The sequence below is a fragment of the Epinephelus lanceolatus genome, chromosome 7, assembly GCF_041903045.1.
Source record: "Epinephelus lanceolatus isolate andai-2023 chromosome 7, ASM4190304v1, whole genome shotgun sequence".
NCBI classification, from domain to species: Eukaryota; Metazoa; Chordata; class Actinopteri; order Perciformes; family Serranidae; genus Epinephelus; species Epinephelus lanceolatus.
Genome location: NC_135740.1, coordinates 47638338 through 47659557, shown reverse-complemented (window position 1 = coordinate 47659557; position 21220 = coordinate 47638338).

Below are 21220 nucleotides of genomic sequence, written 5' to 3'. Positions count from 1 at the left end.
GTGAGAGAGATCACTCTGATTGGCTGTTCAGGTTTTATTTCCTCGCCCCTGTAGCGAGTGAATCTGCCTGTAGTGAAACCGGGGCTAACCGGTGCTTCCTCCTCAGGCTCCACTTCACTCAGCTGCCCCACAGACCCGCTGCTTCTTCACACTTTAACCTGAATTGTAGCTGCTGCGCAGCGATGGGTCGGTCCGGGCATTTTTAGGCAATTCTGAGCAACAAGCAGAAGAATTGGAAGACATTTAGGAATTTAGCAACACAATCTGCCTTTTGCATCAGCTGAGGCTTGAACTCACAACCTCTGAGACTAAGAATCAATTTCTATCTCACTGAGCTAATTAGTCAGTGACAATTCATGTGTAGCTTCACAAACTGACTAAGCCAGACGTGCAGGTTTAGCAGCCGTCCATGCATGGAAAAGCAGATTTCAAACCACTGTAAAAAATTCAGTTATCAAAACAAAAATCTGAAAATACACATATTGCATCTAGACAGCATGGAGATGTTGGTAATTTGTTTGTAACAATGATTGATTTGCTCCATAAGTGAAAAACTGATGTTTAACTAGTTGAGCTATGTGCAAAGTAAGAAGCCTCAGATGGTTTCACACTGAAGTATTGACACTGGATCTTTGTGCAAAGTTTGGTTTATTTTCAAGCATGAGAAGGCTGATTTTTTAGCAGAAAAAAGACTTGAAGATGCTGCACAGTGATCAGTCACACTCAGGCAATTTTAAGCAATAAGCTGGAGCACAAGAAGATGTTTACATTAAAATGTGGATTCTGCACCAGTTGAGGCTCAAACCCGCAACCTCTGGAACCTAAGACGGTCATCTACTACTCTAAGCTAATTGGCAAGTAGCACCTCAACAGTGGCTTCACAAACTGAGTAAGCTATTCACTGTTGTGTAGGAAAGCAGCCATACGTGCATGGAAAGGCAGATTTGAAACCACTGTAAAAAATTCAGTTATTAAGACAAAAATCTGAAAATACACATATTGCCTCTAGACAGCATGGAGATGTTGGTAATTTGTTTGTAACAATGATTGATTTGCTCCATAAGTGAAAAACCGATGTTTAAAATTGCCATTTTTACATTGATTCCAATTGTTCACATTAGAGCAAAATTCAAAATGCTGTCAAAAATTCAGTTTTTGAGATAAAATTCTGAAATTTGCCACACATCATCTACCATGACTCTAGAATTTTGTCTTTTTTTCATGAACATTGAAGATTTATTTAGCAAGAATTTGCATGTATATGTTTACAGTACCGTTTACAGTCAAACATTTTGATGCACTGTAGGCTCAATTTTTGATAAATCAAAAATCTGAGAAACATAGTTTGTGTAGGACAGTCTGAAGATGCTCTGTAGCAAGTTTGGTGTCAATTGAGCAAAAATTGTGGGAGGAGATAGGTTTAAGAAGTTTTACGGTTTTTGAAAAAAAACAGAGTGATGAACTTCATAATTTTTAACAGGTTTAAATGTACCAACATTTCTTCAGTATTGGGGCTACAGTTTGATGGAAGTTGTGAAGTTGTAGCATGTATGGTTGATTTGTTATGAATTTTCAAAGTTTTGAACTTTAGACGCTTGCTGTAGCGCCACCATCAGGACTATTGGCTTGAGTTTACAGCTGAGGATATCTGGCATGAGACTGGACCTTTGTGCAAAGTTTGGAGAGTTTTCACCCATGGGAAGTATGATTTCCTCGGAAGAAGAAGAAGAAGAAGAAGAAGAAGAAGAAGAATACCTAGGATTACAATAGTGTCCTGGCAGCTTAGCTGCCCGGACCCTAATAACAAACCGGAGCTAGCTGGGAGCGGCTAGCGGACCGTTAGCCGCAGCATGACCGGAGGGAAGCACAGCCAGTTAGCCTCCGCTAGTCTCTGAGCTAGCCCCGGCTCTCTGTTTGGATCCAACCGGAGCACCGAGCCCTGGTTTGTTATTCAGGTTAAAGTGGGAAGAAGCAGCGGGTTTATCGGGCAGCTGAGTGAAGTGGAGCCTGCGGAGGAAACACCGGGACCGTCTGGATGTGATAGTCCGTGGAGGTGCTGCGGTGCTCGGCTGCACAGATAGGAAACCCCTCGGCTGACAGGATGTACCACTCTCTCACTCCGCTCTCTCTCACGCAGGCGCAGAACGTACGTGCTACTTGGCCGTCGGATGTAGTCCGTGTAGTGTGTTCAAATGCAACTGACACAGGGCGACGTGAGGCGACGTAGACGACGCAACAGTTGGCTTTCGTCGCTGCTAGTTCTTTGATGTCGGTTTGGTGTGTCCGCACCTTAAGAGTTAAAACATTCACTTTATTCTGACTGACAACAGCTGACAACAGTCACCAGCTGTTTGAGTCCAGAAAGATCAAACTGATTATTGTCAGTGCAGCTAAACTACAAAGCTACTTCCTCTCAGTCACTTCCTGTCTTCAGTTTGGTTTGCAAAGTATTCAGATTCTTTACTGCTCTGAAACTACAAACACCACAGTGTCAAAGTGAAGTGTGACTCAAGAGGTAAAAGAGTAACTGAAGATGAGGACAGAACCCCAGTTTGAATTTTTAATTTCGCCACACGGCCTTCCTCAGCATGTTCAGCTAACGTCACAAACAGTGTTCACAGGTGGGTTGATTAGAGGTGAACACCAACACAACACAACACAACACAACATCAGTTGGTGGTCACCTTTAATTAACACTGACATAACCTGAACACACACACACACACACACACACACACACACACACACACTGAAGAACTTTCCCAAAATGTCTGTGTGACTGTATTTAAGATTCAAACTGGAGCACCGTCCTGATGGTTACTTTATGACTCACAGTGAGGATTCAGACTGTGATGTGAGGGTTGTTTCTAAATCACGAGGTCGTCAGGTTAAACCAGTCCTGAGTGACTCCCAGGAACCAAACAGGGTCCAGGTTTAAAGGACTGATGCTCACCTTTAAATAAAGGATCTGTAGACTTCCTCTGACGCTGCTCATTTATCAGATATTTGTACAAAGTGAAGGAGGAAGTATTTCAGGCTGTAACTGTCCCACTGACGGCTGTAAGAAATAAACACGTTCCTTTCTGTTTCTCTTTGACTTGAGGACCTTGAAGTCACCTCACAGTTACAGCTGCATCACGTCTGACCTTCTTCACACAGAGACGACAGACGACTGTCAGAGAAACTGATCAGAAGATGAACCGTTGTCTTGTTTTAAAGCAGAAGGTAAAAGTTTCAGACACTGTTTTCTGGAACAGATTGATGTTTAAGGATGAATGCATGAAGCTGCTCTGACTGCGTCCAACACTCACGTCCCCGAGGTTAATGAACTGTTCAACTGTTTCTACAACTTCAGTTTCTCTAATTATTTTAAGCAGTCACAGACTTTAACTGATTTCCTCTCAGACGTACAGAACATGTTTATTCACGTCTGAACACCATTCAAACTTTAATGTGTTTATGAAACGTGTAAATCAAACTTTTCATTATTTCTGTGAATATAAATTCACACATGTTTAATGCTGTCAGCAGCAGGTGACTCTAACTCTTTATCAGCAGCTGGAGCCTACAGGAAGTACTTCCAGTTAAATAAAGGGTGCTGTGAGTCTGAGCTGTTGCTGCCGCTCCGCTCGGTCGGTATCCGTGTCCCTGAAGTGAGAAGGCTTTTTCCCGTTTGTCTCACAGGCGGCCGCAGTAATCCTGTTTGCTGCCTAATTGATACAAATGAGAGGGAGGCCGATTGGTTTGAGACGGAGAGTAAAAAGGTCCTCTGGGGTTAATTGTTCTCCATAAAGCTCCTCGCTGCGCTCACGGTCAGCCACAGATGGAATTTCATTAACCTGAGTGGGAGCAGGAGAGCCTCTAATGCAGACCCTGGATTCTCACAACAGCTCCATGCATTTTATATGAGCTGCTTATTACAGGCCGTGTGCACGCCTGCCTTCAGCTTTACTTTGCTCAAAGTGTCCCGGCCGGTGTTCAGCAGGTGCTTCATTGATGCCAGTTACTCTCTGAGCTCCTGCTGCTGCAGGGTTTATTCCACTGTTCAGACCATCTGTCAGCAGCGTGAAGATAAATGTTTCCATCCTACGTGTCTACAAACCTCAGATATGTTTGTCAGCAACACTCTGTGGTCATGTTGGTGAAGGTTCTCATGGTCATGGTGATCAGAAGTGCTGTATCGAAGCCAACTGGACGCTTCATGTCTCATCCAAGAGGCGTCTTCAGATCTGAGGCTCTGACGCAGAGTTTAAAGCCTGCGACTCTGCGTCAGTCTGTTCGAACTGAAGACGCCTCTTGGATGAGACATGAAACGTCTTCAGTAAACTCAGATACAGGAACACTTATGGTTAGAAGGGCTGCACAGTCACACCTGAGCCACAACACACACACACACACACGCACACACACACACACACACACACACAGACTCTTCTCAGTTTTTTTCCAGTTCCTCACCTGTCGACATGTGGAGCGCAGCTCTGTGAGCGTCTGCCAGGTGAGCGTCTACTGTACCAGGTGCTGTCACTACATCACCCTGTCACCACATCACCCTGTCACCACATCACCCTGTCACCTCTCCTCTCCTCTCCTCTCCTCTCCTCTCCTCTCCTCTCTTCTCGGCTCTACTCCTCTCCTCTCCTCTCTCCTCCTCTCCTCTGCTCTCCTCTCCCCTCCTCTCCTCTCCTCTCCTCTCCTCTCCTCTCCCCTCCTCTCTTCTCCTCTCCTCTCCTCTCTCCTCCTCTCCTCTCCTCCCCTCTCCCCTCCTCTCCTCTCCTCTCCTCTCCTCTCCCCTCCTCTCTTCTCGGCTCCTCTCCTCTCCCCTCCTCTCCGTTTCCGGTGAGTGTGAGTGTGAGCGTGAGCGTGAGTCGTGGTGGTGGACGTGCGAGTGGCGCGGAGTTTGAATGGTTTTCTAATCCTGTTTTTTCCGGATTTCCCTCTGATTTCTTCATCTGTTCTAGAATAGGTAGGACATGACAATCTTTCATTTGCATCGCGAATGAACAAAGCTGTGGTTGTGTTTTTGAAAGAGGAGGCTCATGTCTATCAGCTGATAGAGAGCGGCGTGTTTATCAGGGACGCTTTTGTGCAGGTATCCCCGCTGTCAGTTCCCTCCACGCGGATCACCGTGTCCGGTGTTCCGCCGTTTATTCCTAACGAGTCGTTAGAGAGCGAGCTCCGTAGGTTCGGCAAGTTCGCTAGTGGATTTAAGACAGTGAGTTTAGGATGTAAGGATCCAAAGCTGAAGCATGTGCAGTCTCTGAGACGGCAGGTGTTCATGTTTTTGGATTCGAGCGTTACCGCGGCTGTGCTGAACGCCGCGCCTGACACCGCGTCCAATGCCGCTGCGGCTCTTGAGCCCGAGTTTGGGCCTGTGGCCGCGAGTGCGGCGGCGGCGGAGCGCGGTGATGTGCGTACAGCAGCTAGTAGATCTCATGACAGGGAGGAATATATCCAGTCTGAGACGCAGGGAACCTGGGCAGTTCTCAGTCTGCAGGCACTGAGATGCAGTCTCAGGCTGCAGAGGAAGCAGCTTCTACAAGCTCTGCAGGCATAGAAAATGTTATTAGCAGTGAAGTGCTCAATAGCCAGGCATCATATGAAGATGACATGGACTTTGGCTCAGAGTCAGACACTGTATCTGTGTGTGAAAGCAACAGAAATGCAGAAAATCTCTATTCTTTAGAGGACATTAATAATTTCCTTGATGTGACTTTTAAAAAGTCTGTTAAAGTGAGTGATTACTTTAGTGACACTGAAAAGTTCATCAAATCTGTGGACATACTGAAAAGACTGGTTGGTTTTGATTTGTTGGATGAGAAGAAACGTTTCCGTCTTAAAAAGCACATTACCACTCTGAGAAAGGCAAAAACTGGTAGACCTGCTAGAAAAGCAAAAAAAGTGACATGATCATGTATCACTCGGTGTTTTCCTCTTTTTACTGTTCTCTGCTTGTTTCTTCATGCCTGTTTCTCTGCTTTCGTCTCTCAATGCAAAACCTTAAAATTGGGTCTTTGAACATTAATGGAGGGAGGGACAGACAGAAAAGGGCTTTAATTTCTGAGGTTTCTACTCAGAAAAGGGTAGATGTGCTTTTTTTGCAGGAGACACATACTAATCCAGCAGATGAGGTAGACTGGGGTTTATGGTGGGAGGGTTCATATACGCTTAGCCACGGCACCAACTTCAGTGCAGGGGTTGCTGTTCTGCTTAGACCCACTGCAAATGCAACAGTTTTATCTACTACTGAAGTGGTGAAGGGTCGTTTGTTGATTGTTAGGGCTGAAATACAGAGTTCTGTGTTTTGTTTTGTTAATGTGTACGCCCCAAATCACGGTCCAGAAAGAGCTGTTTTTTTACCCTGCTAAAAAATGAGCTGTTTAAGTACTATCAAGATCAGCTGATTATTGGTGGGGATTTTAACTGTACATTAGATTTTACTATGGACAGGACAGGCGAGGAGCCCCACCCTCAGTCATCTCAGAGCCTTAGCAGTGTCGTCACACAGTTGGACCTGTTAGACACATGGAGGGTTAAACATCCACAGTCCAGACAGTACACATGGGTGAGGGTCGGTAATGGCAGGGTCAGTGCAGCCAGATTGGACAGGTTTTACATTTCCCTGAATCTCAGCTCGAGATTAATTCAAAGTAACATATATCCAGTTGGTTTCACTGACCACCATTTTGTCAGCATAGATTTGGTCAGCTCGCCAGGGGAAAGGGTTAGCTCCCACTGGTTCTTTAATAACAAACTTCTTCAGGACAGTGCCTTTTGTCAGAGTTTTGAGCACTTCTGGCAGCAATGGAAAAGGCAAAAAGGTGATTTTAGTTCCTTGAAGCAGTGGTGGGAGGTTGGTAAAGCACAAATTCGTGTTTTTTGTCAGCAGTACACCTCCCATTCCACTGCTAAAATCAAGGCAGCAGTGAAGGAACTTGAAGTCAGTATTAAAAACATTGAGGAAGGGTTACGTAGGGACTCTGATCCCACTATGGGTCATATGCTGCAGGAGAAGAAGTTGGAATTAAGTTCTTTCCTGCAGGAGAGAGTGAAGGGGGCCCTTGTCAGGTCTCGCTTCCTCCAGCTGAAGGACATGGATGCCCCGACTTCTTTCTTCGTCAATCTGGAGAGATCGGTGGCGCAGAGGATGCAGATGACCTGCCTTAAGCTGCCAGGGGGCAGGGTGACCACAAGCCCGGACGAGATGAGGAGCCATGCAGTGGACTTCTATGCTGAACTCTTCAGGGCAGAGCAGTGCAGCATGGCGTGTCGAGAGAAGCTCTTGGAGGGGCTTCCGCAGCTCAGCCTGGAGGAGAAAGCTGTGCTGGATTGTGAGCTGACTCTGGAGGAGTTGACAGTTGCTGTCAACCAGTTGGCATCAGGGCGAGCACCTGGGATTGATGGTCTCTCTGCTGACTTTTTTCAGCGTTTCTGGAATACTCTTGGACCTGACTTGCATGCTGTCTTCTTAGAGTGCTTCAGAGCAGGATCTCTTCCTGTCTCCTGTCGACGAGCAGTACTTTCCCTGCTGCCCAAGAAAGGGGACTTGGCCTTACTTAAGAACTGGAGGCCAGTTGCTCTCCTCTGTACAGACTATAAGGTGCTTTCCAGAGCCTTATCGAACAGACTTAAGATCATCCTGGAATTAATTGTTCACACAGATCAAACATATTGTGTACCTGACAGGACAATTATGGACAACATTTTCCTCATTCGTGATGTTATTGATGTTTGCAGATGTTATGATAATGTCAATTTTGGTATTATGTGTTTGGATCAGGAGAAGGCTTTCGACAGGGTGGATCACTCTTATTTATTTTCTGCACTTAGGGCTTTTGGTTTTGGTGATGGGTTTCTGGCCTGGATTGGTTTATTGTACAGTGGTGCTCAATGTTTGGTGAAGACGGGAGCGGGGCTGAGTCGGCCAGTCCCTGTGCAGCGAGGGATAAGGCAAGGCTGTCCTATCTCAGGTCAGCTATATAGTCTAGCCATCGAGCCCTTGCTGCACAGGCTGAGGGGTCAGCTCCGTGGTCTTTCACTGCCTGGGTCCTCGGATCTTGCTCAACCTCCTACTGTATCGGCCTATGCGGATGATGTTTGTATCTTCATCACCAGCCAGAGGGATGTTCAATATTTGCAGGACACCCTTTCCCTGTATGAAGGGGCCACATCTGCACGGGTGAATTGGGCAAAAAGTGAAGCTTTGTTGGTGGGACAGTGGAGGGATCAGGCAGTGCCCATTCTGCCTGGAGGTCTTGAGTGGGGGAAGGAGGGTCTGAAAGTGCTGGGGGTGTTCTTGGGCACAGAAGGTTTTCAGGCAAAGAACTGGGAGGGTATTAGGGAGAAGGTGTGCGCGAGGTTGTCTAAATGGAAATGGTTGCTACCCCAGTTGTCATATAGGGGACGAGTTCTGGTTGCCAATAACTTGGTTGCCTCAGCCCTTTGGCACAAGTTCAACGTTTTAACACCACCAAAAAGCCTGATAGAGGACATTCAGAGAGCCATCGTGGATTTCTTCTGGTCTGGCAAACACTGGGTCCGGGCAGCAGCCCTTTATCTGCCTGCGGCGGAAGGGGGACAGGGTCTGATAAACATCCAGTCTAAAATTGCTTCCTTTCGACTCCAGACTGCACAAAGACTCCTGTATACCTCTGGCCCAGGTTGGCTCGATACAGCTAGACTGCTGCTGAGGAGAGCCGGGCGCCTGGGCTATGACAAACAACTGTTCCTTCTACAACCTGAAGCTGTGGTTCTTGCTGGACTGACACCGTTTTACAGCTCTGTGTTGCAGGCATGGCAGATTTTCCAGCTTGTACGTACCACAGATGAGACACCAGGTATGTGGCTGTTTGAGGAGCCTTTGTTTTTTAACAACCTTCTAAAGACTCAGACATTACAGTCTCCCAGTCTGCGAGCTAGCCTCAGAGAGGCTGGCTGCACCAAACTGGGTCATCTGATGAAGATGACAGCAAGTTCTGTGGACACCCTGAGAGCGAGGACCAACATCACCTCTATCAGGCTCATCACCAGAGTGGTGGAGGAAGTCCATGCCGCCCTGCCACAATCTCTGAGAGCTTTTGCAGAGAACTGTGCTTTATGTGATCAGTGGTCTGAGAACAGTGAATACAGCTCCCCCTCTCTGCTCATTTCCCCAGCAGTGAGGGAGTGGCAGGAGGGAGGTGGTCAGCTGCTGTCTTTTACAACCCCTCACCTGGACACTTTTAAGGATGCAAGGAAGAAAGCACTTTACCATGTCTGCGTGAAGGTGCTGAACCTGCACTCTTTGGCGGGGCTGAAGGAGTCGAGGTGGGCTGAGTTTTTTGGCACAGACGTGTCCCCGAAAGGCAGCTGGCGGTCCCTGTACAAGCTGCCCGTTGAAAAGCGGACAGCAGACCTCCAGTGGAGGGTTGTACATGGTGCAATAGCCACGAACAGATACAGAGCGCACCTGGATCCAGGGGTTGGGGAGGAGTGCACTTTCTGTACACAGACAGAGACTTTGTTTCATTTATTTGTACAGTGTCCCCGGCTGTCAGCATTGTTTGAGCTGTTAAAAAGATGGTTTCAGGGTTTCGGGGAGGTTTTTTCTTTCAGCTTGTTCATCTTTGGCCCAAAGTACAGTGCACGGAGGAAGAGTGCTCACACACTGATTAACTTCATATCTGGTTCTGCCAAGTTGGCCATTTGGTTGACGCGCAAGAACCAGGTGCAGGGTATCACCAGTGTGGAGCCAGTGCCGGTTCTGGAGGGGTTGTTAAAAGCCAGACTGAGAGTGGAACACGCCTATTATAGGATGACGGGCGGGGTTCTGTGCTCTGTGGGAGAGGATGAGGAGTTGATTGTAAATTTCTGATTGGAGAGAGTTCTTTTCTTGTTTTGATGGTGGTTGTTATTGTTGTACATTAGGTCTGGCAATGGTTCAATAAAGGGATTTTGAAAACCTCTCCTCTCCTCTCCTCTCCTCTCCCCTCCTCTCTTCTCGGCTCCTCTCCTCTCCTCTCCTCTCCTCTCCCCTCCTTTCCGGTTCCGGTGAGTGTGAGCGTGAGTGGTGGTGGTGTGCGAGTGGCGCGGAGTTTTGAATGGTTTGCTGTCCCTGCTTTTGGACTTTAATCTTGGTTTTCCATCTGTCTCTTGTACATGATCAGGTACGCTGTTTTCAGATTCTTTTGCTGAGTGTCTGACGAGTGTTTAGTGGTTTTGTGCGGTGGTTTTCGGGAGGAATGGCGTCCGCCGAGACGCCACCTCCGTCTATTCGGCAGGGAGTGAGGGTAGTCCCGCCGGATAATAGTGTTACTGTGGAGGAAGTTCTGCTGGCTGTAGGTGAACAGGTAGGACATGACACCATCAGCTTTGCTTCCAGAATGAACAAAGCTGTAGTTGTTATTTTGAGAACGGAGCAGTGTGTTCACAGCCTGGCCGGCGCCGCAGCGGAATCCGGGGATGCGCCCGTGGCCGGCTCCGTGGCCGGCGCTGCGGCGGGCTCCGGGGATTCGCCTGTGACCGGTTCCGCGGCCGGGTCCGCTGCCATGTCCGTGGCCGGCTCTGTGACCGGGTCTGCTGTGGTTCCCGCGGGGCCCTCGGCTGGCCCGATGGCTGAGTCGGCGGGTGATTCATTGAATGGTCCCGTGTCAGGTGAGGCTGCAGTCAGCCTGAGCAGCGCTGACAGGCCGCAGCCTGAGGAGACTGTGGAGGAGGCCCCTTCAACAGTTTCTGCAGGTGGAGGTGAGGCTGTGACAGTGAACAGATTATGGAGGCTGTTTTCAGCAGCCAGGCATCAGGTAGAGGAGAGGATGCAGAATGGGACTCAGGGTCAGATACTGTGTCAGTCAGTGAGGTGTCCAACAGGAACACAGATCTATATTCCTTTGAGGAAATAAACACTTTTCTAGACCAAACTTTTCACAGATCTGTGAAAGTTAATGATTATTTTAGTGACACCGAAAAGTTCATCAGATCAGTGGGAATGCTGAAGAGATCTGTTGGTGTGGACTTATTGGATGAAAGGAAGCGTTTTCGCCTCAAAAAACATATCACAGCACTGAGAAAGGTATCTAAAGGCAAAACTGTTAGAAAGATTAAAGTTAGGTAAGATGATCATGTATCACCTGGTGTTCTGTTTCATACACGGTTCTTTACTGCTTTCCTCTTTTCTGTCTCTCTTCTTTAACCCTCATATGCAGAGCAGCACTATAGGGTCTATTAACATTAATGGTGGGAGAGATAAACATAAAAGAGCCCTAGTCAGTGAGACTGTTTCACAAAAAAAGATAGATGTGCTGTTCTTACAGGAAACTCATAGTGACCAGGCAGATGAGGTAGACTGGGGTTTATGGTGGGAGGGTCCACACGTCCCGAGTCATGGCACAAGTGTCAGTGCAGGGGTAGCCATCCTCTGCAGAGCAACTGCCAATGCAGTCATGCTCTCTGTTAGCGAGGTGGTCAAGGGTCAACTGCTGATTGTCAGTGCAGAGATGAACGGCTCAGTATTGTGTTTTGTTAATATTTATGCTCCCAACCAGGGCTCTGACAGAGTGGGGCTTTTTACAAAAATACAGTCTGAACTCAGGAACTACAGTCAGGACCACATCATTCGTGGCGGTGATTTCAACTGTACAGTTGACTTCACTCAGGACAGAATCAATGAAGAGCCACACCCACAATCCTCCCAGTGTTTAAAACAAACTATTACTGACTTAGATCTGTTTGATACCTGGAGACTCAAACACCCACACACCCGTCAGTACACATGGATACGGATCAGAAACAACAGGGTCAGTGCAGCCAGACTAGATTTAGGTTTTACATCTCACAAAATCTCAACACCAGATTAGTCAGCAGTACCATAACCCCGGTTGGTTTCACTGACCACCACCTAGTCAGTATAAACTTGACAATTTCATCAGGTGAGAGGGCCAAATCTTACTGGCACTTCAACAATAAACTCTTACAAGACAGCACTTTTTGTCAGAGCTTTGGGAATTTCTGGAGACACTGGCAGACAAAGAAAAGCAGCGTTAGTTCTTTAAAGCAATGGTGGGAGGTTGGCAAAGCTCAAACTCGTGTGTTCAGTCAGCAGTACACATCACACTCTACTGCTGAAATCAAGGCAGCAGTACAAAACCTTGAAGCCAGCATCAGTACCATCGAGAAGGGGATCAGGAGAGACTCCGATCCCACTGCTAGTGACCTGCTGCAGCAGAAGAAGAAGGAACTGAGCGCTTTTCTGCAAGAGAGGGTGAAGGGAGCTTTGGTCCGATCACGTTTCCTCCAGTTGAAGGACATGGATGCCCCGAGCTCCTTCTTCTTCAACTTGGAGCAGAACGCGGTGCAGAGGAAGCAGATGGCCTGTCTGAAGCTCCCTGGAGGGAGACTGACTGCGGATCAGAATGAAATGAGGGCTCACGCAATTGACTTTTACACTAGCCTATTTAAAGCTGAACCGTGTAGCGCTGAGAACCGCAAAGAGGTTCTGGAGAGCCTTCCTCAGCTCAGTTCGGAGGAGAGAGCTGCCCTGGACTGTGTGCTAACTCTCGAAGAGTTGACAATGGCCATTAACCAGATGCCTTCTGGACGGGCACCAGGGATTGACGGTCTCTCCACTGACTTCTATAAGCGGTTCTGGAACATTATTGGCACCGACCTACACGAGGTAGTGCAGGAATGTTTCAGAACTGGATCTCTTCCGGTTTCTTGCCAGCGGGCAGTCCTTTCCCTGCTGCCTAAGAAGGGGGACCTGACATCACTTAAGAACTGGAGGCCAGTGGCCCTCCTCTGTACGGACTATAAGGTGCTTTCCAGAGCCTTATCTAATAAACTAAAAGACTTTCTGGGAAAAATTGTAAGTACAGACCAATCATACTGTGTGCCAGAGAGATCAATCATGGACAATATTTTTCTCATCAGGGATGTACTTGATTTATGTAAAATTTATAATGTCAATGTTGGGATTGTGTCACTGGATCAAGAGAAGGCTTTTGATAGGGTGGATCACTCATATCTCTTTGCTGCACTTAGAGGTTTTGGGTTCGGTGATGGGTTTTTGTCTTGGGTGAGTTTACTGTACAGTGGAGCACAGTGTATGGTGAAGATGGGGGCGGGGCTGAGTCGGCCAATTCCTGTATAGCGAGGCATAAGACAGGGTTGCCCTATTTCAGGGCAACTGTATAGCCTAGCCATTGAGCCCTTGCTGTGCAGGCTGAGAGAGCGCCTCATTGGTCTGTCCTTCACCTGGAACCGTAAGTGTACCTCGTGGTTTGCCCACTGTATCTGCTTATGCAGACGATGTCAATGTTTTTGTAAGCAGCCAGGATGATGTTAAATGTCTGCAGGACACCCTTTGTGCCTGTGAAGAGGCCTCATCTGCAAGAGTGAACTGGGCTAAGAGCGAGGCCTTGCTCATAGGGCAGTGGAGGGATCAGGCAGTGCCCAGTCTGCCTGGAGGACTTAGGTGGGGAAAAGAGGGACTAAAAGTTTTGGGGGTGTTTCTGGGTTCTGAAGGGTTCCAAAGGAAAAACTGGGAGGGAGTGAAGGAGAAAGTGTGTGCTCGGTTGTCTAAGTGGAAATGGTTGCTACCTCAGCTGTCGTATAGGGGAAGAGTTCTGGTCACTAATAACTTGGTCGCCTCGACTCTTTGGCACAGACTTGTTACTCTGACACCTCCAAGGGGTCTGATAGAGGACATCCAGAAGGACATCCTCAACTTCTTCTGGTCGGGCAAGCACTGGATCCAGTCAGCTGTTCTTCACCTGCCTGTGGCTGAAGGGGGACAGGGACTGATTGACATTCAGTCCAAAATTGCTTCCTTTAGACTGAGAACTGCTCAGAGGCTGCTGTATGACTGCTGCCCCAGCTGGTGTGATACGGCTCGCCTGCTGCTGAGGAGAACAGGACAGCTGGGCTACGACAAGCAGCTTTTCCTCTTGGAGCAAGAGACCGTGGACTTTACAGATGTAACACCATTTTACAGCTCTGTGTTGCAGGCTTGGTGGATTTTTAAGACTGCATGGGACACAAATGTGCCCCCGGGCATGTGTCTTTTTGAAGAGCCATTGTTCTACAACACCTTTATTAAGACCCGTACACTGCAGTCTGCCAGCCTGAGAGCCAGTCTTCGAATAGGTGGCTGCACCAAACTGGGTCACCTTATGAAGATGACGTCCACAGCTATGGAAGCCCTGATGGAGAGAAGCAACATCAGCTCTGTCAGGCTCATCAACAGAGTGGTGGAGGAAGTCTGTGCAGCCCTGCCACAGCCACTGAGAGTGTTTGTAGAAAACAGTGCTCTGTCTGACCAATGGGATGATGAGTGTGAGTACAGTTTGCTCTCTCTCTCCATAACCCCAGCTGTGGGGGAGTGGCAAGAGGGTGAGGGTCAGCTGCTTTCCTTTCAAACCCCTCGTCTAAACAGCTTTGAGGTGGTGGGAAAAAAGGCAGTCTACGAAGTCTGCGTTAAGGTTCTGAACCTGCGCTCTCTGGCGGGGCTGAAGGAGTCGAGGTGGGCTGAGTTCTTTGGCCCAGACATTTCCCCGAAAGGCAGCTGGCGGTCCCTGTACAAGATCCCCTTGGAGAAGCGTACAGCAGACCTCCAGTGGGGGGTCGTACATGGGGCAATAGCTACGAACAGATACAGAGCACACCTTGATCCGGAGCTAGTAGTTTCTGTTTGCACACAGAGACTCTTTTTCATTTGTTTGTTGAGTGTCCTCGGCTGTCACAGCTCTTTGACCTTTTAAGGAGTTGGTTGCATGGTCTTGGGGAGGCCTTTTCCTTTCCACTGTTCATTTGGCCCAAAATACAGTGCTAAAAACAAAAAGTTACACACTTTGATAAACTTTCTGCTGGGCTCTGCCAAGTTGGCTATCTGGCTGACTCGCAGGAACCGGACTCAGGGTGCCGGCAGTGTGGAGCCGGTGCCGGCAGTGTGGAGAAGGACTTTTGAAATCCCGGCTCAGAGTGGAATATTGTTACTGTCAATCTGTGGACAATTTACAGGACTTTAAAGAAAGATGGACTGTTGGGGGTGTCCTGTGCTCTGTGACAGGGAATGGAGAGCTGGTATGTCATTTCTGAGCAGTTGTTTAACATTTACTGTGTCTGGCAGACTGTTTTATTCAGCAGCAGTTTTTCTCTGGTTTTGTTTCTTATTTTTCTTGATTTGAACTAAATGGTTTTCAGTCATTGCTGAAATGATTTAATAAAGGGACTTGAAAACCAAACCTCTCTCTCCTCTCCCCTCCCCTCCCCTCCCCTCCTCTCCTCTCCTCTCCTCTCCTCTCCTCTCCCCTCCCCTCCCCTCCCCTCCCCTCCCCTCCCCTCCTCTCCTCTCCTCTCCTCTCCTCTCCCCTCCCCTCCCCTCTCCTCCTCTCCTCTCCTCTCCTCTCCTCTCCTCTCCTCTCCTCTCCTCTCCCCTCCCCTCCTCTCCTCTCCTCTCCTCTCCTCTCCTCCTTGTGTGAACAGTTTTCGGAGACGTGTTGACCGGCGGCGTTGCTCCCGGCGACATTTCCTCTAAACTGACGGGAAGGCCCTCAGATCTCCCTATTACCATAGCAACAGACTCCAGAGGAGGATGCTGGGATGGATGGACGGTGTGTTTGTGCGTTTATCAGAGAGAAATCAGACAGCTGTCAGTCAGCTGAGAGACAGGAAGTGATTTATAGATGTAAAGATTTAAATGTGAAGGTGATGAAGATGAGAGGACTGAGGAAGAGGAAGAGTCAGGATACTTTACATGACGACAGATCAGAGATGTTGGAGAGACAGAAAAACAAACCAGACTATATAAAATCAAATATGTTCTTTGAATCACGGTGTTTCACTTTTCATTCACTTTAATGAGGTCACTTCCTGTCTGCCCACACGTCTCTGAGGTGGGAGGCTTCACAGTCGTGTCACGTGTCCTGACTGTGAGCAGACTGCAGCTCACTGTACCAGCTCTTCAAGGAGCTGCAGAAAATACTGAACCTGAAGAGAAAAGATTTGTGATTCAAAATGCTGCTTGAGTCTGTTGACTGTTGGCGTCACATGGGACGCCAGCAGCAGGTCTCCTGCTTCAGTGTCCTGTGTTTGTTAGACCCGTCCATTCATACGTCACCTGACTTCCTGTTTTGTTCCCATCATAACTACAACTGTACGGCTCCCAGAGGTCACCACCCAACAATAAACATGAATATGTGTCAGAATAAGCTGCTGTAAACGACCTATGATGTGAGTTTACTCAGAAACAGCAGACAGAGGCGGCGGCGGCGATGGTTCACAGTAAACGTTCTTTTATTAAGACATGTTTTCCAGGACTTGGTTTCTTTCATCTCATCAAGGTTACAGACATTCAGAGGAAACATTCTCCACGGCGGGCAATGTGCAAAACAGCGTATGAAAGGACAACCGGTACATTCTTCAGCCAGAGACACAGACACTTTGATTTTACACTTTTCTGATTTACACAAACAACAACAAGCTCAGGTCGGCGCGTCGACTGTTAGCACTTGAAACAAAAGAAGAAGCAGGAACGCTGGATCTACACCAACACAGGAAACAGCCCGGCGTCTTTTAAACCCTCAGTGGACCAATTATATTTGTGCCCGTCCTCAGTGAGGTCACACACCTCAGGTTGATTTATGAACTCCAGCTCATCCGTCTGCAGCGAGGAGGCGGGGCTCTGTCTTTATTTAATATCTACCTGTTTAACTTTCAGATGAAACTGATGAGAACATTTCACCTCTGGATAATTTCAGCTTCTGAGAGCGGGGGGGCGCTGTCTTCACCCAGCACAGATGGCTTTAGATCAGACTGGGTAAATATAAAACTTGTTTCAACACATGTCAGAGATCTCATCAGAATCTGCCGCACAGTGATGAAATATGATCATTTATGTCATCGAAACAAACCTCACATGCAACCTTGCATCAAAATAAATTACATTTGTAACACAGATCAGCAGAGTTGAGACTGAAGGGTCGTTATAAACCTTAAAAATAGGAACTAAAAAAAAGTGCCATCTGGACCAACATGCCAAAATGTCATACTTAGGTCATGTGATAACAATTAAACTGTCAACCATTTGCATTCAAGAAAAAAAATCATCACATCAAAAAGAAAGACTGAAAATAGAAAACAAAAGATAAATAAATACACAAACAAAACCTTCAACATTTTGGGAAGAACATTAACATCTTTTTCTTTAGCGTTCAATAAAACCCAACTCTCAGGAGAACCGTCATGTCAGAGTTCATTAGCTTAGCTTAGCATAAAGACTGGAAGCAGGTGGAAACTGTTAGCCTCGCTCTGTCTGAACAAAACCCACCAATCAGAGCCTTTAAAACTCTCCTGTAGGTGATCTGTATTTCCCAGTCTGTGATTGGATGTTTAATAACCTGCAGATTATCCAGTTGGTGTCGAATGAAGAACAAAAGAGAGTTTGACTTTATGTTTCCACTTTTAAAGACCCGACCTGGGACCAGCGACAATTTGGTGCACAAATGAAACAGACACACACACACACACTCCCTCACACACACACACACACACACACACACACACACTCCCTCACACACCAACCCTGTCACCAGTTTACACAACAAGTCGTCCAACACAAACAGCGACAGGTTGTTTGTTTCTAACCTCAGATACGACCCACAGGAGCGTTTCCTAAATCAGCGTCTCTTCCAATGAAAATAACAAATACGACCATCAGTCACAGTTTGAATGTTTAGGCACCAAAACTAGTCAATGAGGTTCAGGATAGTGAGGTCAGAGGTCAATTGATCATTGGTTAACAGCTGAGAATATTTCTGTCCTATCACACATGTTGCTCTGAAGGTTGATTCTGCTTCAGTTTGTGCACAGCGTGCGTCAGGCAGGAGGCAGACTGCCGGCCAGATGTGTCAACATGTGGAAACCTAAAGTTGGTGTCTGGCTATCGAAAGCAAAATCAGCCAAACTTGACACTGGTTAAGGAACAGATGATGGTTTGGGTTCAAATAAATGTTTTTCATGTGACTTGTGCAGAAGTATTTACATAATTGAACTTATGCTACGTACTTGACGTGAGAAAAGTTGTTATGTTAACTTACATACACAAGGAGATGGACAGCAGTCTCTGCGGTCAAAGTCCTGTGTCTGTTGACCCATACGTCCACCCCAACCTCCTTCAGACGCCAACTTTGTTGCTCTTTGTAGTGCGTCAGCTGACTTCCTCCTTTGTTCATATAGGGGTCGCCGCCTAAGGCCCCGATCACACAGGAAGTGTTTCAGCAGCTGGAGGCGTCAGCTTGTAGCAGTTTTTAATGAGAATGAAGCTTCATGCTCGCTGTTGTTGTGTTGCTGTGCACCTCATGTTTCTGCGCTCTAGGCGCCTGGTGTTTGTCCTGGAGCGCTCTGAACTCCTCGAGTTGAAAAAACTTCAGCTCAGAGCAGAAAAGCGCCCCACGTCATCTCTGCTTTTTTCCTATAGTCCACTGGTATGATGTGAGAGGCGGGGCTTCTGTGGTGGTCACGACAACCAGTTTACAGTTGGTAACCAATGGAGGAGAAACTGGTGGTAGTGGTTGCTGGATACCCAGAGCTATACGACTTTACAAAGCACAGTTAGCACCATCTGAATAGAAAACAGCAGATAAGTGCAGTACTGTAAACGTCCATGATGGAGGAGAAGCTCCTGGACCAACTGGTGGTACTCCCCATGATCCAGCCTCTTTTTTAGGGTCTCATGTACCCACACAGATCTCTGTTTATCTGCTGACAGCCTCTCACCCTCAACCAGAGCTACAGACAGCACCCTCTGCCTCAACATGGCAGCAGCTACACACTGATTACTGCAGGATACACAAACTGTAGACTGATCACACAGGAAGGTTAGGGTGAGGAGGTGATGGGGTGGCATTCAGAGTGTCGTGCAATCTGCAAAACTTTTTCTGTGCAATCAGGGCTGAACAATAAACCTTAATATATTTGGTAAAGAGCTGCTGGTTGGTTGGTTTGGGAGAACGGTCTCACTGTAAAGGTCACTGGTGAACCTTTAGGGGGTTTCACACCACCACACGGTAACTCACCACTTCCAGTCACTTCAATGAGTGTCAGAGGGTGAGTGTTTTCCAAAATGGCGGAATGGGTTTGAAGTGGTTATCGCCCCCATGAACTGTTCGCTGCCTCCTGGCTTTGGCCGATCATCATAGAAGCAAAAGACGGAGGAGCTGATAAAGTGTTTGAGTTCCTGTCTAACAACTTTTACACACAACCAGGAGAGCTACTGCGACATTTCCACCAGACTTCAGATGACATTACTCTTGTTACAGCTGCAGGTCCATCAGTGACGTTCACCAGAGCTCCTTCCTGTCAGCCTCGCCCACAGAGGACCACAGAGGACCACAGAGGCAGCAGCTGCTTTTAGAAATGCTTTGCTTTTGGGGAACGCTCCTGCAGGTCAGCAGCTGTCAGGTGAGTTGGTGCTTTGAACAGCCTGAAACAAACACACGTTCACATGCACATGTAGTGGAGCTGAGTGAAATGGGACTGAAGCACAGGCAGGCGGTCACAGCAGCAACAGCTCACTCATTCATACAGCAGCAACAGCTCACTCATTCATACAGCAGCAACACCTCACTCATTCATACATGTTCAACATTCATCTTCCAGGAGAGTGAGACACAGTGATGTGGTCAGAATATACTGTTCACAACTTCATTACTCATCCTCACCTCTGTTTGTTTTAATGTGTGTCCAAGTGAGTCCACTCTGCTGCTGCAGGTGTGTGATGAATGAGTGAGCCCAGTGTGTGATGAATGAGTGAGCCCAGTGTGTGAAGTGTTTCTGAAGTGAACAGCTGAGGTGAGTGAGGGCAGGTCAGAGATCAAAGTGCACACAGTATTGCTTCTAAATAACAGACACTGTGCTTCATCTGTTCTTCCTCTGTGGTGTCTTCCACACAGACACCTCTGCTCCACGTGTGATAAAACATCCGGGTGGAGTTCTGCAGGATGTGGCGGGGGTGGATAGTCCGTCCCACCTGTGTTGTTCCTGTCTCAGGTAGAAGAGATGGACGACAGAGAGACAGAGAGAGTCCAGAGGAGACAACACTCAGCAGCACAAACAGCTTCAACCACAGAGGATCAACTGCACAGCTGAGTCAGAGTCACAGGTCTCAGTCCCAGATGTTGGTGCTGAGAGTCGAGTCCTAAACCATCAGTGTCGAGTCTTCAACAAGTCATTATTATCGAGTATTGATGACGGCGAGGGAGACGCAGAGCCCTGGGTGTTACAGGGTTATTTACTGGGAGTGCACGTGTCTGATTTGCAGAGTGATGTCAGGCTGCACTGAGACATTCAGCTTTGAGTGCTTTTCTGTCACAGTGCTGAAGTCAGCCGGACTGAAACCTTGATGACATCGCATCAGAGGTGTAGGAACACAGGTTAACTTCTCACCTCGCTGCAGTGACGTCAGCTGGACTCCAGGACCTCCTGATCAGGGCTGCATCATCATACATGATCATCCATGATGCACACGCTTTAGTTGTGGCTCCTTTCGAAGGTCATGTGACGTACATACATAACATCGGCCAACTCTACAGGATCTCTCACACACGTTATACAGAGTTTATGAATAGTCTCACTGTATAGACAACACCAGGCAGCAGCCAGACACACATCTACATAAAATACTATCAGGTTTGGTTGGATGTCGCAGGTTGAGATTAGCATGTGATGAAGTTTGTGTGTAAAGCCAGGTTTGTGTCCACAGTGTGACCCTGGTCTGTCCCAGACTGAAGACGACCAGTGGTAAAGAAACGTGTTGATATCTTTGGCGTGGCTCCAACACGGTGGTCCTACGTCACACAGTCAGAGAGGATCAAAGATGGTCGTTGTCACGGTCTGTGATCAAAGACAGCCTGGGATCAAACTTGGGACAGCGTGATGCTGTCACCACCTACGACTACTGACCAACCAATAGAAATGCAGCATGAAATGAGCCAATCAAACAGACAGATAGCAGCTCGCCATGGAGGCAAAACCAAAGAGCTAAAAGAATTGTGAGGAAAACCTTGTGACGTGTCCTCCAGCTCTGACCATGATCGAGGAGAGAAGGACGGAGCATGGAAGGAAAAAGAGGCGGAGCTACAGCTGCCAGGTGAGACACCTGCAGCTAGCGCACACACACACACACACACACACACACACAGAACGTTAGATTAGTTCTTAATGTTCCCTCTATGTTGAGCTCCACAGTCGG